The sequence below is a fragment of the Vulpes lagopus genome, chromosome X (genome assembly GCF_018345385.1).
Source record: "Vulpes lagopus strain Blue_001 chromosome X, ASM1834538v1, whole genome shotgun sequence".
In the NCBI taxonomy this organism is placed as follows: domain Eukaryota; kingdom Metazoa; phylum Chordata; class Mammalia; order Carnivora; family Canidae; genus Vulpes; species Vulpes lagopus.
Genome location: NC_054848.1, coordinates 102,647,534 through 102,669,100, shown reverse-complemented (window position 1 = coordinate 102,669,100; position 21,567 = coordinate 102,647,534). Strand labels below are relative to the sequence as shown.

Here is a 21,567-nt window from a genome sequence, read left to right as displayed (position 1 = left end):
CCTCTGGGGAGGCCTCTCAGGAAAGTTAGGATGCTAGATGTGCAAACCATCTTTTTTCCCTTGCCCCAGAAAAGCCAGGGGCCTGATGGTCTCTTTTTGATCATATGGCATTGTACCCAGGGCAGGGACTTGAGTAAGGTGTCTGAAAACTCCCTACCAGCTTAGATGAGTCTGGTTTCACAATCGCTCAGAGTACAGGAACCTTTCACTTCATTTTTAGATTATTCACAAATTGAATTTATCCATGAATTGTTGCTAAATTGATATGTTTGTGAGGGGAAGAATGGTCCAGGGCTTCTTATTCTGTCACTCTCAGGCTCTTTTAAAGCTTTGTTAGGTTGGATCAACTATAAGCCTTACTCTAGGTTTATTTTAGTTTTACTACTAGGGTAATATAGGTTGAAAAATGCTCCCTCCTCCAAAGATATATGCACTTCTAAGTCCTCAGAATCCATTATTATTACTTTTTACAGTAAAAGAGTGAATATTACCGTAATGTAAAATATGTGATTGAGTTTGGGATCTTGAAAGGATGAGCTTATCTTGACTTATCTGGGAAGATTTTTAAAAAAGATTTTATTTATTTATTCATGAGAGACACACAGAGAGAGAAAGAGAGAGAGGCAGCGACATAGGCAGAGGGAGAAACAGGCTCCATGCAGGGAACCCGATGTGGGACTCCATCCAGGCATTCTGGGATTACGACCTGACCCTAAGTCAGACGCTCAACCACTGAGCCCCCCAGGCATCCCTATCAGGGAAGATTCTAAATGCAATCACATGTAGCCTTATAAGTGTGAGACAGAGGAAGTTTACACACATGCGCGCGCACACACACACACACACACACATGCACAGAGGAGAAGGTGATGTGAAGTGCAAGCAGAGATTTGAGTGATGCAACCAAAAGCTAAGGAAAGCTAAGTCATCCATTAATCACCAGAAGCTAGAAAAGGCTAGGGACATATTCTATGGAACCTCTCGGGGGAGTGCAGCCCTGATGGCACATTGATTTTGTGCTACTGGCCTCCAGAACTATAAAAGAGTAGATTTCTATTGTTTTAAGCCATCAAGTTTCTGGTAATTTGTTACAATAGCCATAGGAAACTAATTCTTCTGAAACATACTGAGTGCTCCAGATTTCAGTAAAATGTTTCCACTTTAGCTGGATGGAAGTCAAATGTGTCCCATCCCTGTGTATATTCACCTGAAACCTTTCTATTAACTGTTACTTGCCTTGCCTTTTGGCATTTAACCCTATGCATGTATGTCTTAGTATTCAACAGAATAGTCCCAGGGAACCTTTACAGATTTCTGATGTGATTTCTTTGCAGTTTCTCCTCTCTCATACTCTGCTTTGAAAATTCCAGTTGCCTTAGCTTCTGTAAAATGCAGTCTCTGTCTTTTCAACTTATTCATATCATTCACTCTACTTGGCTTCCCTCTACATGTGACATGCTTTAGAAAATGCCTGCAGGCAAAAAATAATGGTGTGATTATAGGGCTCATCTCAGGGTCAGCTGGGGAACTGACCTTGATAATTATAGGGTTAGGGTTAAGGTTAGGCTTGAAAATCAGCACATAATGGAATTATAGCAGACATGCAAAGTCATCTTAAAGAATAAATATAGGCAGAAAACTTACTGAAGGCATTAATAAGGAAAAAATGTGTCAACCCAGAGTTGGTTTGATCTTGTTGAAAGCACTCAAAAGAAGATGAATTAAAAAGGAAAATATTGGCAGGGAAAATTCTAAATTCATTCAGGAAAGAATATGTCCTAGAGTTATATATGTTAACTTCTGGTAGTTGTAACCAAAGTGAAAAACTAAGCTTCAGGGACCAAAGATAGCTAATGCAAGAAGAGGTTATTTGAACTAGAATTCAGATACTTGCTGTCTTCCTTTATTAAGAGCTCTTTGATGCAGTCACAGACTTGATAGGTATGTAGCACTGAAATATTTTGACATTATCACACTACTTCATTATCTTTTTCTTTGGTAGAGGCAGATCAGAAATTTGACCTGTGGGAAAGCAGTGCCTTCTGAATGATTTTTCTGAAAGTATGTTTCTATCGCTGCTTCTGTGGACCATAGCTTCTTTATTGCTTTGGTAGTTTTCCTGCCAAAAGTCTAGCCCTTTCTCTGTGGTGTACTCTGGTTCTCCTTGCTAGTTTGTTGGGTATGTTTGGGGGTGGGTAGTGAGCCTAGGTTCCCAGTGAACAGACATTCTAGAGAACGGTAGAGAGTAAAATGTATGCAAATGAAGAGGGCGGTTGGCATCAGAAGAGCATGGCAGTTGACTATCACCCTAAAAAGTTCCAAGTATTCATCCTTCAGCATAGATTGTAGGTACTTGCCTATATACAGTTATATAGAGTTTCTCATGAATATCCTCCCTCCATATATATCAGTCCTTGGCTTCAAGCCCTTGTGAAGCTCTTGCAGTTCTCATAGTACTGACCAGTTAGCAGGTATTAGTTGTTTTGGGGGTAGAAAACATGGTTGGTTTGTAGGAGTTGTTTCATGTAAAAGAATGTTTTACATTGTAGTCAAACCTTCTGAGTTGTCAGTAGATAGAACAACAGAAGTTATTACTCAAACATTTGTCATGCTCCATTTAGTCATTAATAGTAGATGCCATTATGAAGGGCCTTCAATAGTACTCTTCAAACTTGATCCTAGATTTGGAAACTTCAAAGATCCTGGAAACTAAATAGATCAATAATTTAAATTATTATGGATGCAAAAATATTGAGAACCAGAATAGAGATAAAGTGTGTCATCTCTAGTGAGGAAATTCCGTAATCATCAGATTGAAGTTATGGCAGTGGAAAGGGAGCAAGGTATAGATAAATTCTAATGTTGTATAATCCCAGAAACACATATAGGGGCTGTGGGTGGTATATTATATCCTTGACTTACCAAAGGTATTTCTTGTTTAAGCCACAGGCCTCAAAGATGCTATTATATTGGAAGATGTTATAGTAGTCTATGTAAAAGTCTATATTGGGCACCTGGCTGGCTCAGTGGTTGAGCATCTGCTTTCCGCTCAGATTGTGATCCTGGAGTCCTGGGATCAAATCCCATATTAGGCTCCCTGCGGTGAGCCTGCTTCTCCTTCTGCCTATGTCTCTGCCTATCTCTGTGTGTCTCTCATAAATAAATAAATCTAAAAGTCTATGTAAACTTTAATCAATATTTTGAGTGATCACTGAACATAAAAGTGTCTTTGCATAGTCACAGTATTTGAGGACAGGCTTGCTTCCTTTCTTTTTTTTTTTTGTTTCTTCTCCATCCCGCAGCTTTATTGAGGTACAATGGACAAATAAAAATTGTATATATCTAGGTTGTACAATGAGATTTATTTTATTTTATTTTATTTTATTTATTTTTTTTTGAGATTTATTTTAAAGGTATATACAAATTACAATTTAATATACATTGCGAAACAATCACCACTATCAAGTTAATTAACACATCCATCACCTCACATGGTATCCTTGTTTTAAAAGCTCTAGCATGAGAAAGGTATTCTGCTAAGCCTGCTATATTGTATGATGTTATTTACTGTTTCATGCTGTATTACCCATTTACATCCTTTATGTTGTCTCATTTACTCTTCACTCCAATCTATGAATTAGGCACCATTCTTATGCCTATTTTGTAGTTAAGGAAACTGAGGTACAGAGTACAATAAACTTGCCATACCAGTGGCTAAAGACTATACCAGTGGCTATCAGCCAGCAGTGATTTTGTGTCCCCATTCCCCCCAGAGAGGATTTGACAATGTCTGGAGACATTTTTTGGTTGTCACATAATGTTAGGAGTGTTGCTACTGGCTTCTAGTGGGTCTAGACAAGGGATGCTGCTAAACATCCTACAATGTACAGAATAGCACCTCCAGTTCTACCCGACAAAGAATCATCCAGCCTGAACTGTCTCTCGTGCCCAGGCTGAAAAACTATGTTGTATGCAAGTGATCTACTTAGAAATTTTTTTTGTGCCAGTCATAAGGCTCTTTATTTTTTTCTTCCAAGATTTTATTTAAATTCAAGTTATTTAACATAGAGTATACTATGAGTTTCAGGAGTAGAATTTAGGGATTCATCACTTACATGTAACAAACACCCAGTGCTCACCACAAGTGCTCTCCTTAATACTCATCACCCTTGTAGCCCATCACTCACCCACTTCCCTCCATCAACCCTCAGTTTGTTCTGTATAGTTAAGGGACAAGCTATAAAAGACTCTTAACTATAGAGGACGGACTTCTAAATAGAGGGAACTATTAGTCTGTTCCATTCTTTTTTTGTTTTGGGGTATACCAGACTTTTACTCCAGTACCAGCATGAACTTCCTCTGTCAGATCGTTTTTGTTTGATTATAGCTGGAGATGGATGCCCCCTAAAGTTATCAACTTGGGTAATAGGTCAGGGCATGCTTATTAGGGCAGATTTTGAGGTGATCTGAGTTGTCTGGTAAAATCAAAGAATTCCAGGAATGTGATCTACTTAGCATTGTACCAGTGCCTGATACACAGTAAGCACTCTAATAACTGTACAGCTGGCTGAAGTTCTGGGTCTGCCTAGTACAGGGGCCTGATGTTCTTCTGCCACAATCTGTTATCTATATATTATCAGAAGGACTTGGCCTCAGGCTTAGGGAAACAATACAAGTGCTTAACCTAACCATGGGCCCCAGATCCCAGATTAATCATATTCCCATGTAGTTTACCTTAAATTATGGAAATGCCTCTGGCAAGAGGCATATTTGGCTGAAATCTCAGGTAAGGAAGTGACAGATTGGTGTAGGGCCATAGTGGGCATTACTAGAACTTACAACAGAAGTCCAGTATAAGATGAACATAGATTTCCTTAGGATATACTGAGGCACTTGGAACTTACTCTGTAAAGGCAATAGACCAGGAAGTGGATATGAGCAGTAACACACTGATAATACTATTCATGTTATCTCATGAGCATATCGATTCAATTATCTCTATCCCTCCCCAAATGGAATATCTAAGAGAGTGTCCATTTAAACTAGGATGACCTTAGTATCTGGTTACCAGTGTAAAGGGCAGAGCACACCACCTAGATGCCCTCCTCACTGCATTTCACAGGTAAAGGTAAAAGAAGAATCTTCCACTCTTACCTGGGGACCATGGTTAGTATATCAACAAGTTTCCAGTGGTGGAGGTGGTACCCACAAAAAGTGATTAGCCTTGCTTTGGTACTTATTCAGATGCTAGTGTGTCCGGGAGGCCTATGGCACAAGTTCCTTTATTTCTCTAGTTTTGCAAAAACATCGTATTCATGCTCCGAGGCTTGTTATTTTTGAAAAAATAATAGGACTCTGATTGATCTGTCTTGTAGTTCCTCTTGAGACTTGCTGAGAACCCAGACCTGCAGGGATTATTCTTACTACTCAACAAATGGCATTATAGGTTATTTCCTACCTGCTGGGGCTAACTGAAAAAATATATTGCAAGCTCAACTCTCCTCATTCCCTTCCAGAATAAGAAGTACCTACAGTCCTTCCTAATCTGAGGTTCCATGTTTGTATCTCCCCATAGTGAGAGTGACAGGGCAATGGCGCTTCTCAAGAGCAAAGGTCCCTAATTCTGTTCTCTTTGCCCCTGAATGCTTCATGCTAAACACTGGAGGGCACCCTTGTGCCATTAGAAGTTCAGAGTTCTGGGGATCTGTAGAACCTGCAATAACTGTGGGATGAAGAGAATTTTTCCCAGTCTCTTGAGGGATTTATCAAATGATCCCATTGAGGCCTGGGCTGGATTAGGGGACATGAGGAAGAAGATTAACTTCTGCTTAGGAATTCAGGTAATGGCGGCCCAACTTTTTAGGTAGAGCTCTTTGGGCCACAGGCATTATTAGAGGAGACATTAAAAGAGTCAATAAACAGGGACATATATATTTTCAACGACCATCTGCATGGAGATTTCAAAGTATATATTTCCAGATTTTTATTCTGAGCTTCATGTATATATGTAACCAGCTCCTGGATATATAGTCACTTGAATGTCCATCAGACATCTTAAGCTCAAATTTTCCAAAATGAAACCAGTGTTTTTCTTACTCTCCTCACCACCCACTCTCCTCACACTTATACCCCTTGCCAAAACCTTACCTACATACCTCTTCTTTGCCTCACAGACTTGTGCATTTTCCAGTGTTCTCCATCTTAGTAATAGTACCACCTTGTTCAAGTCATCAAGCTTGTGGTATCATCTTTGACACATTCTTTCCATCTTTCTTATTCAATTGCCCCATTCATTTCGTGCTGTTTCCTAAATATCTCTTGAATTAACACAATTTTCCAAATTCCTTATCACTGGCAAGCATCTTCTCTCACCTGGATTACTGCAATGGCTTTATAGACATTCTCCCCACATGCAGTGTTGACTTCTCTCATTTATTCTCCACCCAGCAACCAGAGCCTATCTCAAATGGAAATCTGAACATGTTACTTCTCTGCTTGAAATCATTTAATGGACATTCTTAGCCTTTAGGATAATGTTTAAAACCCTTAGCATGAGATTCATTCATGTTTCTTTGGGAGCATCTATTCTGTGCTGTGTACTATGTTAGAGACCTTGAGGATGAATTAATGAACAAAACATACAATCTTTGTTTTCACAAACTTCATTATTACAATCATAACATGTGTGGAGCATACATGACAGTGCCACTGAAGGCCATGTGTGATATGGTTCTTGCTAGCTGCTCCAGTCTCTTATCTTGACATTCTTTCTTCTGTCCTATCTTGCTGTCTCCTCACTACTCCTTCAAACACTGTAGTCCAGCCAAGCAGAGCTACTTTGAGTTTGTACATTTTTCTCCTCTTTCCTGCCTTCACGCCTTTGGACAGGCTGTTTTTTTCTCTATGTGGAATACCTGCCACAACTTCTCCATTAGATAAAATCTTATTCATCCTTCAAAGCTCATTTTAGATGTCATATCTTACAGGAAGCCCTCCTTGGTTACCCTTATCCTTCAAGCCTCTGTTAGATGTCACTGTAATCCCATAGATTCTTGTGTTTACCTTTGTCATAGCGTTTTCCATACTGCATACTGCATACTTCTTTTTCTTTCTCCTTTTTGTGAGAACCTATTTCACACAGACCTTACCTCAGAGTATACATACAGGGCTACATTAAGTTTCTCATGTTCTGTCTCTTACTTTCTTTGTTGTCATCTAGCACTTGGCCTTATCTAACTCAAGGTCTTTAACCCAGTTGTAACTTGTGGCCCTTTGTTCAGTGTCTTTCATTTTAAGTTACTTCACCCAGCACTATTCTTTAGAAGTGCAAAGCATAGACTAGTAAGAGGCTATGGAAGAGATTCATTAGACTGCTTTTCAACATGACAGGCTGGGGACACTTTTCCCAACAACTAGAAATTGAACAATGTTGATGTAGGACTGAAAATGGTATTCTTTTATCTCTGACTTTCTGAACAAGCTTTGGGAGACCCAGTTATTCTTCAATTTGGAATTTTAGTTAGACATTCAATGACTTCCTGTACTCAAAAGACTAAAGATTAAAGCAGGATTTTTCTATTTCAATTACAGTGTCATATTCTTTGGCCTATGCAATGTTCCAGTCATATTTTAGTATTTCTTGAATGATATTCTGTATGACCTCCTAGATTTGGGACAAAAGTTATGTTTGTGACATGCTTATTCAAATTTCCACATATATTCTTACACCACTTTCTATTTCAGTTGTTTTCATCTAGTTCACCATTAGAACAACCAATTTTATGTCTGCCATCAGAAGTAAATCTTTCAGTGTCTCAATAGTTGAATTTCTGGGATCCAACTACTGAAACCAATGTATTCAGGAAATTCTGGCAAGTGTTTGATTACTCTGGAGTGGAAGTGCTACGTAATTTCATAGATATTAGTGGTTATTTAACTTTGGTGCACAGGAGGGGCACATGATTCATCCTGGAGTGAGTCATACTCAGTAGAAACTCACTGCTCTAGTTCTTATAGGATGCTGCCTTGTTTTTACTTGTTAGTTACTATGTACACACATGCATATATACATAAACATATACAAACACACATGCAGATGCCAGAAAAGCCTGAAGGGCCCATTTTATAGTGAGACATAGCCACCAGGTTGTGTCAGAGATGTCCACTAGTGAGCATAAATGCTTTCAATTCATTATTATGCTCAGGTGCTTTACACTGTACACTAGCAGGAAATAAAATGAAATGACCTATACTGGGAAATTGTTAGGTGGTGACAAACTGGGCCTGATGTGCCTAAGGGCCAAGGTAACACTGGGAGCTGAAAGAAAGCAGCACAAACCTTCTTAGGGCTAGAGTGGAGAACTTTCTTTTTTTTTTCTTTTTTTTTGGTGGAGAACTTTCTTTTTTTATATACAAATTTATTTTTTATTGGTGTTCAATTTGCCAACATATAGAATAACACCCAGTGCTCATCCCATCAAGTGTCCCCCTCAGTGCCCGTCACCCAGTCACTCCCACCCCCCACCCACCTCCCCTTCCACCCCCCCTAGTTCGTTTCCCAGAGTTAGGAGTCTCTCATGTTCTGTCTCCCTTTCTGATATTTCCCACTCATTTTTTCTCCTTTCCCCTTTATTCCCTTTCACTATTTTTCATATTCCCCAAATGAATGAGAACATATAATGTTTGTCCTCCGATTGACTTATTTCACTCAGCATAATACCCTCCAGTTCCATTCACGTCGAAGCAAATGGTGGGTATTTGTCGTTTCTAATGGCTGAGTAATATTCCATTGTATACATAGACCACATCTTCTTTATCCACATCATCTTTGAGTGGACACTGAGGCTCCTTCCACAGTTTGGCTATTGTGGACATTGCTGCTATAAACATCGGGGTGCAGGTGCCCCGGCATTTCATTGCATCTGTATCTTTGGGGTAAATCCCCAGCACTGCAGTTGCTGGGTCATAGGGCAGGTCTATTTTTAACTCTTTGAAGAACCTCCACACATTTTTCCAGAATGGCTGCACCAGTTCACATTCCCACCAACAGTGCAGGAGGGTTCCCCTTAGTGGAGAACTTTCTTGCTGGAGCCTACATGTCCTTGCTTCTGAGAGTAGCCTTGTGGATTGTTTTTTGGTTGTTGTTTATAAAAATGTGTTAAAATTAATAAAAGTTTCTTTGAAACTTATCTTCTATAAGCATTTATTCAATCTTTCTTCAAAGAGTAAAATTACTGGGCATGGCTGTCATAAATGTCCTTGAAATCTCTAGGCTCACAGAAGGTCTATTTTCCTTTACCTGAACACATATTCCTAATTTGTTGCTTAAAACTCCTTGCTCCTCCTATCATAGCCAATCAAACTCCTCAGATTTTATAAAGGTTTCCATCACATGGACTTTTTTTCCTCTGAGGTTGGCCTTAAGAATATTTGAGAGTGAGATGAGGGTAGGACCAATAATTAATAGACCACTTTTATCCCCTCCTCTCACATCCCCATTTTGCCCCAATTTGGGGAGATTGCAAGTGGTTTCACAGTACAATAAAGAAAATATGAGCATGGAGAATGCTATTGAGCCCACTTCCAGCTTGGGCAAAGGAATATTCTAAAATATCTGCCTAACAGAAACATTGTTAAGAGCACCTAATAAGGTCTTATCAGAGGTCTTCTTAATTGAAGGCCTTAGGGATGATACTGAAGGAAAATTTTGGAAAATCCCACATTTTGACTTCCATTCATGCATAAACTGTTTTGTACCTCTTACTCAGGTTATCATTTAAATTTGAACCTTAGTTTTGGAAAATAAATCATCCTTTAGAGCGACATCTCAGTGGATTCCTTAGGAAAGAACTCCAAACACGCTACTTCTGTTGAAGAAACCATAGCAGACTCATTTAGAAGAAAAAAGGAAGCTATTTTGATTATGTCTGTATGTGTATAACCTGAGGAGAGCCACTATGTGGCAAGATTCTGTCATTCACAGGGTGTAATTAGAGGTACATATCAAAGATTATGTGAAGGGCAGTCTCTGAAGGCAGCCACCTATTAGGTAGATATTATTTCAGTGATAGATGACCATGCAGTTTGAGGGGTCTTGGCTACTAAGATTTTGCTTTTGGAGGAGCTCCTTACATGATGGTATTGGTGAGGCTTCTTCTATTGGTACTTTTTAAGATGGTTGTATGTGAAGCATGCCTGGAAAAATATGCATATAACACACTCATGTATGACATAGGATGATATATAAGGTTTATTTGTATACAGTGTGGTAACCATGGTAATCATGGTAACATGATTTGAGAAGCCATTTATGTATGGAATGATTTTATTTGCCAGGCAAATGCAATCTGATTTGAAGGACAGCCTCTGCCATTGGTATAAATCTAGTACCAGTTGGCTCAGTGGTGGGATAAGAAGCAAGGAAGGTCCTCCACACCATGTGACCTAAAGCACATAGTGTACTTAAAACACAGTGGCTTATTTAGCAATATTTGGGGAGTCATCTGTCTACAGTATGGCATGGTATGACTTCAGTGCAAAGACAGAAGCAGGCTATAAAACTATAAAACAAGCCCTGGAGGAGGGTAGCAGAACCTGGCAAAAGAGCTACATGAACACTGAGATAATAGCAAAGATGCTATTAGCAACAAAACAATGGAAATAGAACTAGCTACCACTTATTGAGCATTTACTACATACCCAGGAAGTGTTCAAACTACCTATCTCCTATACATGTTTTCAATGTTGCACTTAAACCCAACAATGGCTCTGAAAAATAGGTATGTTCCTCTTTTCATGCAGAAGAAATTAAAGCTCAGTGAAGTTAACTATGCCAATCCATGCAGATATTAAGTGGTGGACATGGGTTTAGAACCCAGGACTCTCTTATTCCAAAGCCTATACTCTTTCTGTTAGATTATTCAAGTTTTAAGAACAGTCTATGAGTTTTAGATGCATTTATTTCTTTTTTAAATATTTTATTTATTTATTCATGAAAGACACACAGAGAGAGGCAGAGACACAGGCAGAGGGAGAAGCAGGCTCCACGCAGGGAGCCCGACGCGGGACTCAATCCCAGGTCTCCAGGATCAGGCCCTGGACTGAAGGCAGCGCCAAACTGCTGAGCCACCAGGGCTGCTCTAGATGCATTTACTTCTAATCTTTTTTCTCTTGGCTTTTACCAGAAGGATCACTTATCAGCTATAGAATAGAGTAATAAGGATCTGTAGGAAGAAATACAGCAATTCAAATAAACTAAAATCACATTTAGCTACCAAAGTTTCTCAAACTCATCCTCAACCAAACGTTTCTGTAGGTCTCTCTAATTCATTTCCTTTTCTCTGTGCCCAGCTCTGTGTGTGTCCTCTCATCTCTCATCTATACTATTGTAATAACTTAAGTAGCCTCTCTGCCTCCAATATCTCCTCCTATTCTACCTTCCACAAATATTCCCTAGTGATATTTTCAAAAGAAGTCATTCTCATGCTCAAAACACTTCAATGAATACCCATTGCCAAAGGGATTGAGAACACCAATAATTAGGTTCCTGATAAACTTTTCCAGCCTCATATACTATGCTTTCAGCCATAACAAACTCCTATAGTTTTTCAGGCAGAATGTACTCTTTTGAGACATTGGAATGCATCACTGTCTTAATTTCACCTGAATTAATTTAACTCTTTCTACACTTAGGCCTTATTCAGGCCATTGTTTCCTACAAATAGGCTGCTAAGTATGGTAAGATGAGATATTACAACTATATGGATTTTGTGCTTCTAAATTTTTATGGCTATCAAGCTGTCTTTGACCCTCTATGTTATGTGATAATCTGATATTTTCCTAGAGTACTCTCTTCTCGTTTCCCACAATAACTTGTTGGAACTTCCCTGAGACCCCCTCCCATCTTTTACTATATAACTTCTACCTTCACTTTCAGTAATTGACCTCCTCACTATTCCAGAGAATAAAAGTCTTTCCCTTCTTCCTACTAACATGTACGTATTTGACCCATCACTGACTCCTTCCCTTTGCCTCAGTGGAAAAATATCCTCATTATGCCTAAGAAAAATCCTTCTACCTGTGCTTTGAGTTTCATTTTCTTCCATTTGCTCTAGAATCAAACCATTTACTTTGTTTTGTTTTTAATACCTCACTTCATTTTCTACTGACTCTTATTCTATAAATATGTTCAAGGTTTTTTTTTCTACTATGCTGTCCTTTCTCTGGCATTCACTTTCTATCATAGTTCAACCTTTTGAAAATGTGGCAATCACTAGCTATAATCTTCACTAATCAGGAAAGGTCTATGAAAGGGAATTAGAGATTCAGGAACTAATATGTGTGGATCATGTGTTTATGTTGAGGGACAGAATAAAAATGGATGTTAGGTAAGGATAGAGAAAGGAGTAAAGGAAAATAGTAAAAGTAGAAGGGCCACAAAAAATAGTAGGAGTAAACTAGTAGTTAATGCAAGAAAAAGACAATGTTGGTTTGCTACATAAAACATCCGCAGAGCAGGAGAGGAGGGACACACACTTAAGAAAATAAATACTGCAGGTTTCCTGAAGATGGAGTCCAAGACACAGAAGTAAGAGAGTACTGGGTAATAGAAATTCAGATTGATTAGAGGAATGGTTATTTGTTTCTTTTTCTCCCTTAACTTTAACTCTTTCCTATATCTGAACCTATCCATTTTTCCTGCCTCTGAGGAAGAAGCTCCCACCTGCCTTCCTGTCAGAGCTAATTACTGCATGTACATGTTTAGCTGATTCCAACTCTTCTTGATTTTTCAGGATCTTGCTTCAGTAGTAATGCTACAATCTTTACCTTATATTTTTATCCCCCTTCCTCCTTCTATTTCCTTTCCTTCCCTCTTGGCCTCCCACTCTCTTTGCCTTTCTCTCTCTCTCTCCCTCTCTCTCTCTCTCTCTAAATACACACACACACACACGTGCACTTATGTATACATATACACATGTATGTATATGTGTGTTATGTACGCATATGTGTGTCTGCATGTGTATATTCTACTTTGTACCAAACTCCTTTCCTTATGCCAACCAGCATACAGAGGATTCAACAGTTCTAAGAACATTCATCCCTTATTCCTGATAAATTCACGAGCTTATTTCTTACTTTCCCTTTATCACCAGAATTAACTAAAGAGTAGTCTACAATTGTTGCTTCTAGCAATGTCCACAATAGCCAAACTGTGGAAGGAGCCTCGGTGTCCTTCGAAAGATGAATGGATAAAGAAGATGTGGTCTATGTATACAATGGAATATTACTCAGCCATTAGAAACGACAAATACCCACCATTTGCTTCAACATGGATGGAACTGGAGGGTATAATGCTGAGTGAAGTAAGTCAATCGGAAAAGGACAAACAGTGTATGTTCTCATTCATTTGGGGAATATAAATAATAGTGAAAGGGAATATAAGGGAAGGGAGAAGAAATGTCTGGGAAATATCAGAAAGGAGACAGAACATAAAGACTCCTAACTCTGGGAAACGAACTAGGGGTGGTGAAAGGGGAGGAGGGCGGGGAGTGGGGGGGAATGGGTGACGGGCACTGAGGGGGACACTTGACGGGATGAGCACTGGGTGTTATTCTGTATGTTGGTAAATTGAACACCAAAAAAATTTAATTTATTAAATAAATAAATAAGGTTATAATTCTAAAAAAAAAAAAAAACAATTGCTGCTTCTACTTTCTCACACTTACCTTCTAGCTTCTGTACCTTGTAGTCTACTGAAACATCTCATTTGAAGATCTGTGATGACTTTCTAATTGTCAAACTTAATGCTCCTTAGAACCCATCCTCTTCTATATCTTGGAAACACTCAGCATTGGTAAACATCCTCTTCCTTTAAATCCTTTATTTCTTTGGCTTCAATAATATTTCAAATTTTGTATTCTTCTTCTAATTCTCACAGGATACCTTTTTTCTTTAACTTACTTCTTTCTCTCCCTATTCCACATGGATACTCCTTCTGATTTTTTCTCTGATTTTGGGCTTAGTGATTTCACTCACTATTTACAATTTTAACTATCCTTTCTATGTGGTAGACTTTCAATTTTTATCTCTATGTCCAACTCTCAGCCCTGCATCTCCATGTATTTGATGACTAGCTAGATACGGATGGCTTTCAAGCACCTTATGTTCAATTATATCCAAAACTGAGCCCTTTGACCAAAGCCAACAGATCCTCTTCTATCTTTCCTTTTTTTTTTTTCTTAAGAGTTTTGCTGTCTTCCCAGTCACCCAAATAAAACTTTTGGATTTATCTTTGGTTCGTTCATTCACCCTTTCAATAAAGATTTGAGGGTCTGTTATGTTACCGCTATTTTAAAAACTTACAATGGTTTATTCTTTTTAATAAAACTGAACTTCTTAGATTAACAGTATGCTCTACAACATGCCCCAACCTTATCTTTCTTTATTTACAACACTTGCAGACTATCTTTCAGCCAATGGTAGTTAGCCATTCTGAAAATGCACCCTATGACAAGCATTTACACTTTGGTGCATTTTTTCTTGCCATTTGGAATATGATCATTTCCCACACCATATTTTGCTTAATAAAATCTTATTTATGCTTCCAAAACTACCTTAAATTCATCTGTCATATAAATAATCCATGTTTTTCTTACCCACAAATAATATATCTGATTTCTCTATCTCTATCTCTACAGCATACTGTTGCTTGCTTACAGTACTTGTCCATTATTCATATGACATGGCTTTGTTTGAGTTTTCCTATTGTTGAAGGGGAGAAAGAGACTACAATGGAGGATTTTTGGTAAAATGTCATCATGTAAATGTTTAAAAGATAGGATATCTGGATTGGAAGACATGATGAAGGATGTTAATTAAGGAGAAGAACAGCTTGGATTTGTAAATTAAGGATGCGGCATCCTTTCTTCATTCTTCATAAAGTAGAGTGGTTTTGGAGTATAGGGACATTTCAATTACATCTCAGAAAAGGGAATAAGGCCAGAGATAAATGGAAATTGACCAATGAAGCTGAATACTTAGAAAATTGTGTGCAAAAATGTAGACTTGAAAGATTATTTGGAAGCGTATGCTAACACTTTGCAGTATGCTTACATAAAAGGGAAGTGATCCAGTAGGGTTGACAGGATTTATATTGCAAGAGAGAGCAGTGGTCCAACATATAAAATGAAAGATAGCACTTTTTCTGATCATGCGATGGTAATAGCTGAAATTAATTTTTTAAAAGCTTGGAAATTTGGCAGAGGTAATGGGAGATGAACAAATTCCTATAAGTAAGGAAAAGGATTGAAAATGATGAGGAATGGTCAAGGGGAGAGAAGCCCAGCTTTCATTTCAAGCTGTCAGAGAGGATTGGTACAGATGAAAAAATAATTTGAAGAAAGCTCTCAAGGAAAGAAATGAAACCAAATGCTTTGAAGAGAAAAATAGATATTTTCAATTTTAGAACAAACTAATGGAGATCAGAGAAAACGAATAAAGAGATTAGAACAGAAATAGAGAAAACCAAAGATCAAATGGCAAATGTCTGCAATAGATGGAGAGTCTGGGTGATATAGGGAAGAAGCAAAAACAAGCAGGACTACTGACATTTCCTCATGTGCAGGGAGGGAAGACAGTTGTCATGTGTTTGAGAGATTATAGACAGATAGGTTAAGGTGACTTGATATCAGTTATGAGAGTCCTTTATGGAGCTGTAATGCAGGAATGGATATGGGCTAACACAAGGGCACACAAAAGCAAGTAGAAAATGAAAGAGTGACTCAGCAACAGATTTCACAGCTCAAGTGTGAGTGACCATCATTAAAAAGATGTCGAGAAAATCTAAATCTGCTTCTGGTATGCATGTGGCACAGTGGAAAACCTATACTCTTTCAGGTCAGAGATGGTTTTAGCTCCACTTCTACCACTTGTTAGCTATGCAAACTTGGGAAAATCAGCTTCCAGATCCTTGAATTTGTCATCTGTAAAGTGACTTCACGTTGTTGTGAAGCTTAAATGAGATAATATTTGTGAAAATAGCTTGAACAAAATTTAGATACTATTATTCTAGGACTTTTTTTGCATGAGCTGAGCAAACATTTATTTGTAGGTTTCCTTCCCCTCCAGCTTTATTGAAATATAATTGACATGTAACCTTGTCTATATTTAAGGTTTATAACATACTGATTTTACATATTGATATATTATAAAATGATTATATCTGTGGGTTTCTATAGTAGATAGAATAAGAAGGACATCAGCAATATGATTAAAAAAAAGAGAATGAATGATATATGAGAAAAGAAAAAACTTAGAAACTGGAAGTCCCTGACATTACATATATAGATACATAAGTATTTTATCACAAGTTGCCAATGGCACTTTATTTTTCTTCTCAACATCCCATTCTGCAGCTTCTTTGGCCCTTTGTGCCGATGTCAAAGAGCTGGGCATTGGAATAGGCCATGTGAATACTGGCAAATGCCTTGAAGTTCCTCTCCTCCTCTGTAATGACTCTTTCTCCTTCTTATAGACATTCCATATGGGCATGACTGGTCATCAACTGGGTAACCAGTTTTAGTTCTTCAGCAGAGCTGTCTGCCTTCTTGGGGGCCAAGGGCTTCCTCGGGAATAGAATGGGCTTGGAGCTGTACTCCTTCAGCCACTTCACATTGGCCTGCAGGAACTTTGTGGACTTGTTCTGCCTTCTTGGATTCACTGAAATTCCAATAGTCCATGCCACCTTCTTGTGGAGTCCAGCCACCCATAACTTCCATACTGAAGCCCCTGCCAGCTTGCACTTTGGTGTGATACCTTGCTGTGGGGCACTTCAGGATGGGATGGATGGATCTGGATGTGAGCACTCCAGGCCATGTGGTGTGCCTTGGCTTGCAGGCCTTGGTCTGTGGATCTTCTCTGCTGGTGGATTGAACCATGTGGCCATGCCACTGCTAGTCCTTGTGGAAGTGGGGCTTCAATATTATGCAATTTAGGCTGAGTGCCATGGCTACTGCTTACAGGCCTCATCGGAGTGAGAAAGGCCAGCAGGAAAACAATAATACATATTTTTTTAAGTTTTAATTTTAATTGCCCAGTACTCATCAGGACAAGTACACTCCTTAATCCCCATTACCTATTTCACCCATCCCCTCCCACCTTCCCTCTGATAACCATCAGTTTATTCTCCATAGTTAAGTCTGTTTCTTGGTTTGCCTCTCTCTCTCTTATTTCCCCTTTGCTTATTTGTTTGGTTTCTTTTTTTTAATAATAAATTTATTTTTTAATGGTGTTCAATTTGCCAACATACAGAATAACACCCAGTGCTCATCCCGTCAAGTGCCCCCTTCAGTGCCTGTCACCCATTCACCCCCACGCCTCGCCCATTCCACCACCCCTAGTTCATGGATGGAACTGGAGGGTATTATGCTGAGTGAAATAAGTCAATCAGAGAAGGACAAACTAATACTATATGTTTGGTTTCTTAAATTCCACATGAGTGAAATCATATGGAATTTGTCTTTTCTATGACTAACTTATTTTGCTTAGCACACCCTAGACCCATCCTCATTGTTGCAAAAGGCAAAATTTCACTTTTTATGGCTAAATAATATTCCTGTGTGTGTGTGTGTGTGTGTGCGTGTGTGTGTGTGTATCACATCTTCTTTGTCCATTCATCTATCAGTGGACACGTGGGCTGCTTCCATATCTTAGCCATTGTAAACAATGCTGCTATAAACATAGGGGTGTATGTATCCCTTTTAATTGGTATTTTTGTATTCTTTGGGTAAATACCTAGTAGTGCAATTGCTGTATCATAGCATAGTTCTATCTTTAACTTTTTGAGGAAACTCCATACTGTTTTCCACAGTGGCTGCACCAGTTCACATTACTACCAACAGTGCAAGAGGATTCCCTTTTCGCCACATCCTCTCCAACACCTGTTGTTTCTTGTGTTTTTGATTTTAGCCCTTCTGGCATGTGTGAGGTGATATATCTTTGTAGTTTTTTTAATATAAATTTATTTTTTATTGGTGTTCAATTTGCCAACATATAGAATAACACCCAGTGCTCATCCCGTCAAGTGCCCACCTCAGTGCCCGTCACAACACCATTTGTTGAAAAGACTGTCTTTCTCCCATTGGATATTCTTTCCTGCTTTGTCAAAGATTAATTGGCCATATAATTGTGGGTTTATTTGTGGATTTTCTTTACTGTTCTATTGAGTCATGTGCCTATTTTTGTTCCAGTACCATGCTATTTTGATTACTACAGCTTTGTATTATAATTTGAAGTCCATAATTGTGATGCTTCCAGTTTTGGTTTTCTCTTTCAACATTCTTTTGGCTCTTCAGGGTTTTCTCTGGTTCCATACAAATTTTAGGGTTGTTTGTTCTAGCTCTGTGCAAAATGCCATTAGTATTTTGATAGGATTGCAATAATATGTAGATTGCTTTGGGCAGACAGTTTAACAATATTTGTTATTCCAATCCATGAGCATGGAATATCTTGCCATTGTGTCATCTTCAATTTCTTTTATCAGTTTTATAGTTTTTAGAGTACATGTCTTTTACCTCTTTGGTTAGGCTTATTCCTACTTACCTTATTATTTTTGGTGCAATTGTAAATGAGATTGTTTTCTTAATTTCTCTTTCTACTGCTTCATTATTACTGTATAGAAATACAACAGATTTCTGCAGATTGATTTTATATCCTGTGACATTGCTGAATTTGTTTATCAGTTCTAGCAGTTTTTGGTGGAGTCTTTCAGATTTTCTATATAGAGTATTATGTCATCTGCAAATAGTGAAATTTTACTTCTTCCTTACTGATTTGGATGTCGTTTATTTCTTTTCTTTTCTTTTTTCTTTCTTTTTTGTTTTTCTAGGGAGAGAGAGAGCATGTGTGTGAGTGGGGCAGAGGAGGGGCAGAGGAAGAGGGAGAGAGTATCCTAAGCAGGCTCCACATCCAGCACAGAGCCCAACATGGAATTCAATCTTACAACCCCAAGACCATGACCTGAGCCAAAATCAAGAGTCAGTGCTCAAGTGACTGAGTCACCTAGTCGCCCCTACTTTTTATTTCCTCTTGTTGTCTGATTGCTGTGGCTAGGACTTCCAGTACTATGTTGAATAACAACATTTTTTAGAAAAAAATTTCTAAGGTTCATAGTGGTACTATTCATGATGCATGAAATGCAACAGTATGTCTAAAGGAGTAACAGGTGATGAGTGAACTTCAGAAATCATGAAAGGAGCTAGAGGACATTTATTATCTTAAAATATGTTTTGTTTGAACAAAGTGCAATTTCATATGCCATGCAGTTATACTGGTCAGAGAAGGGAGAGGTCATATGGTCATATGTGAATAAAACATAACTATGACTCTGGACCCTCCTCTCTCCATATCTCTATGTGCTCATTGAATGTTGAAAAGAAGTATGATGTTCAGGATGAGCTCATCCAACCCTTGAGGCCCTTAATTATATCTGTGCTAAAGATCTTACTTCTGAGAAAATACACATTGAATGTAAATGAAATTGTATGTAAAAATGAAAAAGGGGTATTCTAATGACACAAGTTTCTTCCAAATCTTTATTGCTAAATCCTTAGTTCAGTTCTGCATTAGGTCTTAGATTATTAACACCTCCCAATTGATCCTACATTCAGTCTTATACCTCTTCAATCAATCTTATACATTTGTTGTAAAAGTGAGCTTTTAAAAACAATTCTGAACACGTGGCTGATCTGCTCAAAAATCTTTAATGGTTACCCACCATCTATAGCAGAGCTCAGCAAAATATTTTACTCTAAAGGGCCAGATAGTAAACATTTTAGGCTTTGCAGGCGACACAACAGTCTTTGTAGAATAGGCTTCTCAGTTGTTGTTGTTTTTCTTACATCACTTAACAACTTAAAAACCAACCTTAACTCATGGGCCGTATAAGCCAAGAGCTGGATTTGGCCCTTCAGGCCATAGTTTGTTGACCTGTAGAGTAAATAAAGTGCTGGCTCCTTAATATATCATAGCAGTCTCATAATCTGGTCTACTGCTTTCTTCTCAAGTTTTATATATTGCCAAAACACTTCCCACACTTTCTGCTGTGGGAATTAAATTGTTGGCAGTATCTGAAAGTATACCAAGCTGGGTTTTGTACCTATGTACTTGTTCATATTGTGTCCACTAAAACTGTCCTTCTTTATCCAACTGGAAAGCTACTCCTCTCTCAAGACTTTACTAAAGGTGTCATCTCTTCTATTAAATATTTCCTGACTGCCCATTAAGAATTCCAGTTCATATTGTGTCCACTAAAACTGTCCTTCTTGATCCAACTGGAAAGCTACTCCCCTCTCAAGACTTTACTAAAGGTGTCATCTCTTCTATTAAATATTTCCTGACTGCCCATTAAGAATTTGTACCTCTGTACTTGTTCATATTGTGTCCATTAAAACTGTCCTTCTTGATCCAACTGAAAAGCTACTCCTCTCTCAAGACTTTACTAAAGGTGTCATCTCTTCTATTAAATATTTCCTGACTGCCCATTAAGGTGTCTCTGTAAACTGTACAAATATGGATCACAGTATCTATAGCAATTCCCTGTGCTTATTTACTCTCCATCTCTAATGTGAGTCTATCAAAGGCAGAAAACTACTTACTTCGATTTGTATCTCTAACATACAATAGCCATTTAGTAAATGTTTGTGAAATGAATGGCCACAGGTATTGTGTTAGCAAGTCATCCAACACCAGCAACAATATAAAGAGAAATGAAGAGAGATTGGTAGCCCTCTAAATTGCGCATGACCCCCACACAGAAGCAAGTTATTACTTTTGTTGTCTGTAGAGAAGATCCCCAATCCCCACTCTTACATCTTGTGGAGATTTCCCCATAGACTCATGAGGGCATGAGGGTGATTACACAAATCCTTATGGCAGACTTTTTCTTGAAGCAGTAATGCCATCTAACAGTGCCTGTGTTTTTAGAATCCAAATGTGGACTCAAAACCTATCTTCCAATAAACATACTTTTAAAAATGTTCCTAGGGATTTTAGTATTATTAGTGATAGAATGGTGACCTAAATAGGTGTTGGTGAGCTGCCTTTGGAATGTAACTACTCTGTCTCAGTGGGGAAAACGTGCTCTGAGTTCCAAGCTGATGACATATGAGTTAACTTTTGGACATAACTCATTCCTAAGTTTGGGGCTGTCTCTACTTAAAATATATCAAGCATAGGTCAGAGGAACTGGAATAAGAGTCAACCAGATTAAAAGCAAAGCCATAAAAGTGAAAGCCAAAGAGAAATATGATATGTTTCTAAAACTAGAGAATGGGATGATGAGGCTCCTTGTTGTACACTCTGGAGAGGACAATGCATAAAGGAAATTGACTTTGAGAAAGAAATAATAATGAGAGTATTTGGGAACTTTCAGAAAATTGCAATATCTTAGCAATTTATAAAAATTACTATTCAATAAATAGCAATTTATTGAATGCTTGCTATGTTCCAGAAACCACTCTAAGATTTTATATAGATTATCAATTACACACACACATATACACATACATACAT

General features: G+C 38.2%; 1 pseudogene; it reads right to left on the bottom strand.

Annotated features, from left to right (window-relative positions):
- Positions 1-16,332: 16,332 nt before the first annotated feature.
- Positions 16,333-17,003, bottom strand: LOC121482670 (annotated as a pseudogene).
- Positions 17,004-21,567: the final 4,564 nt, after the last annotated feature.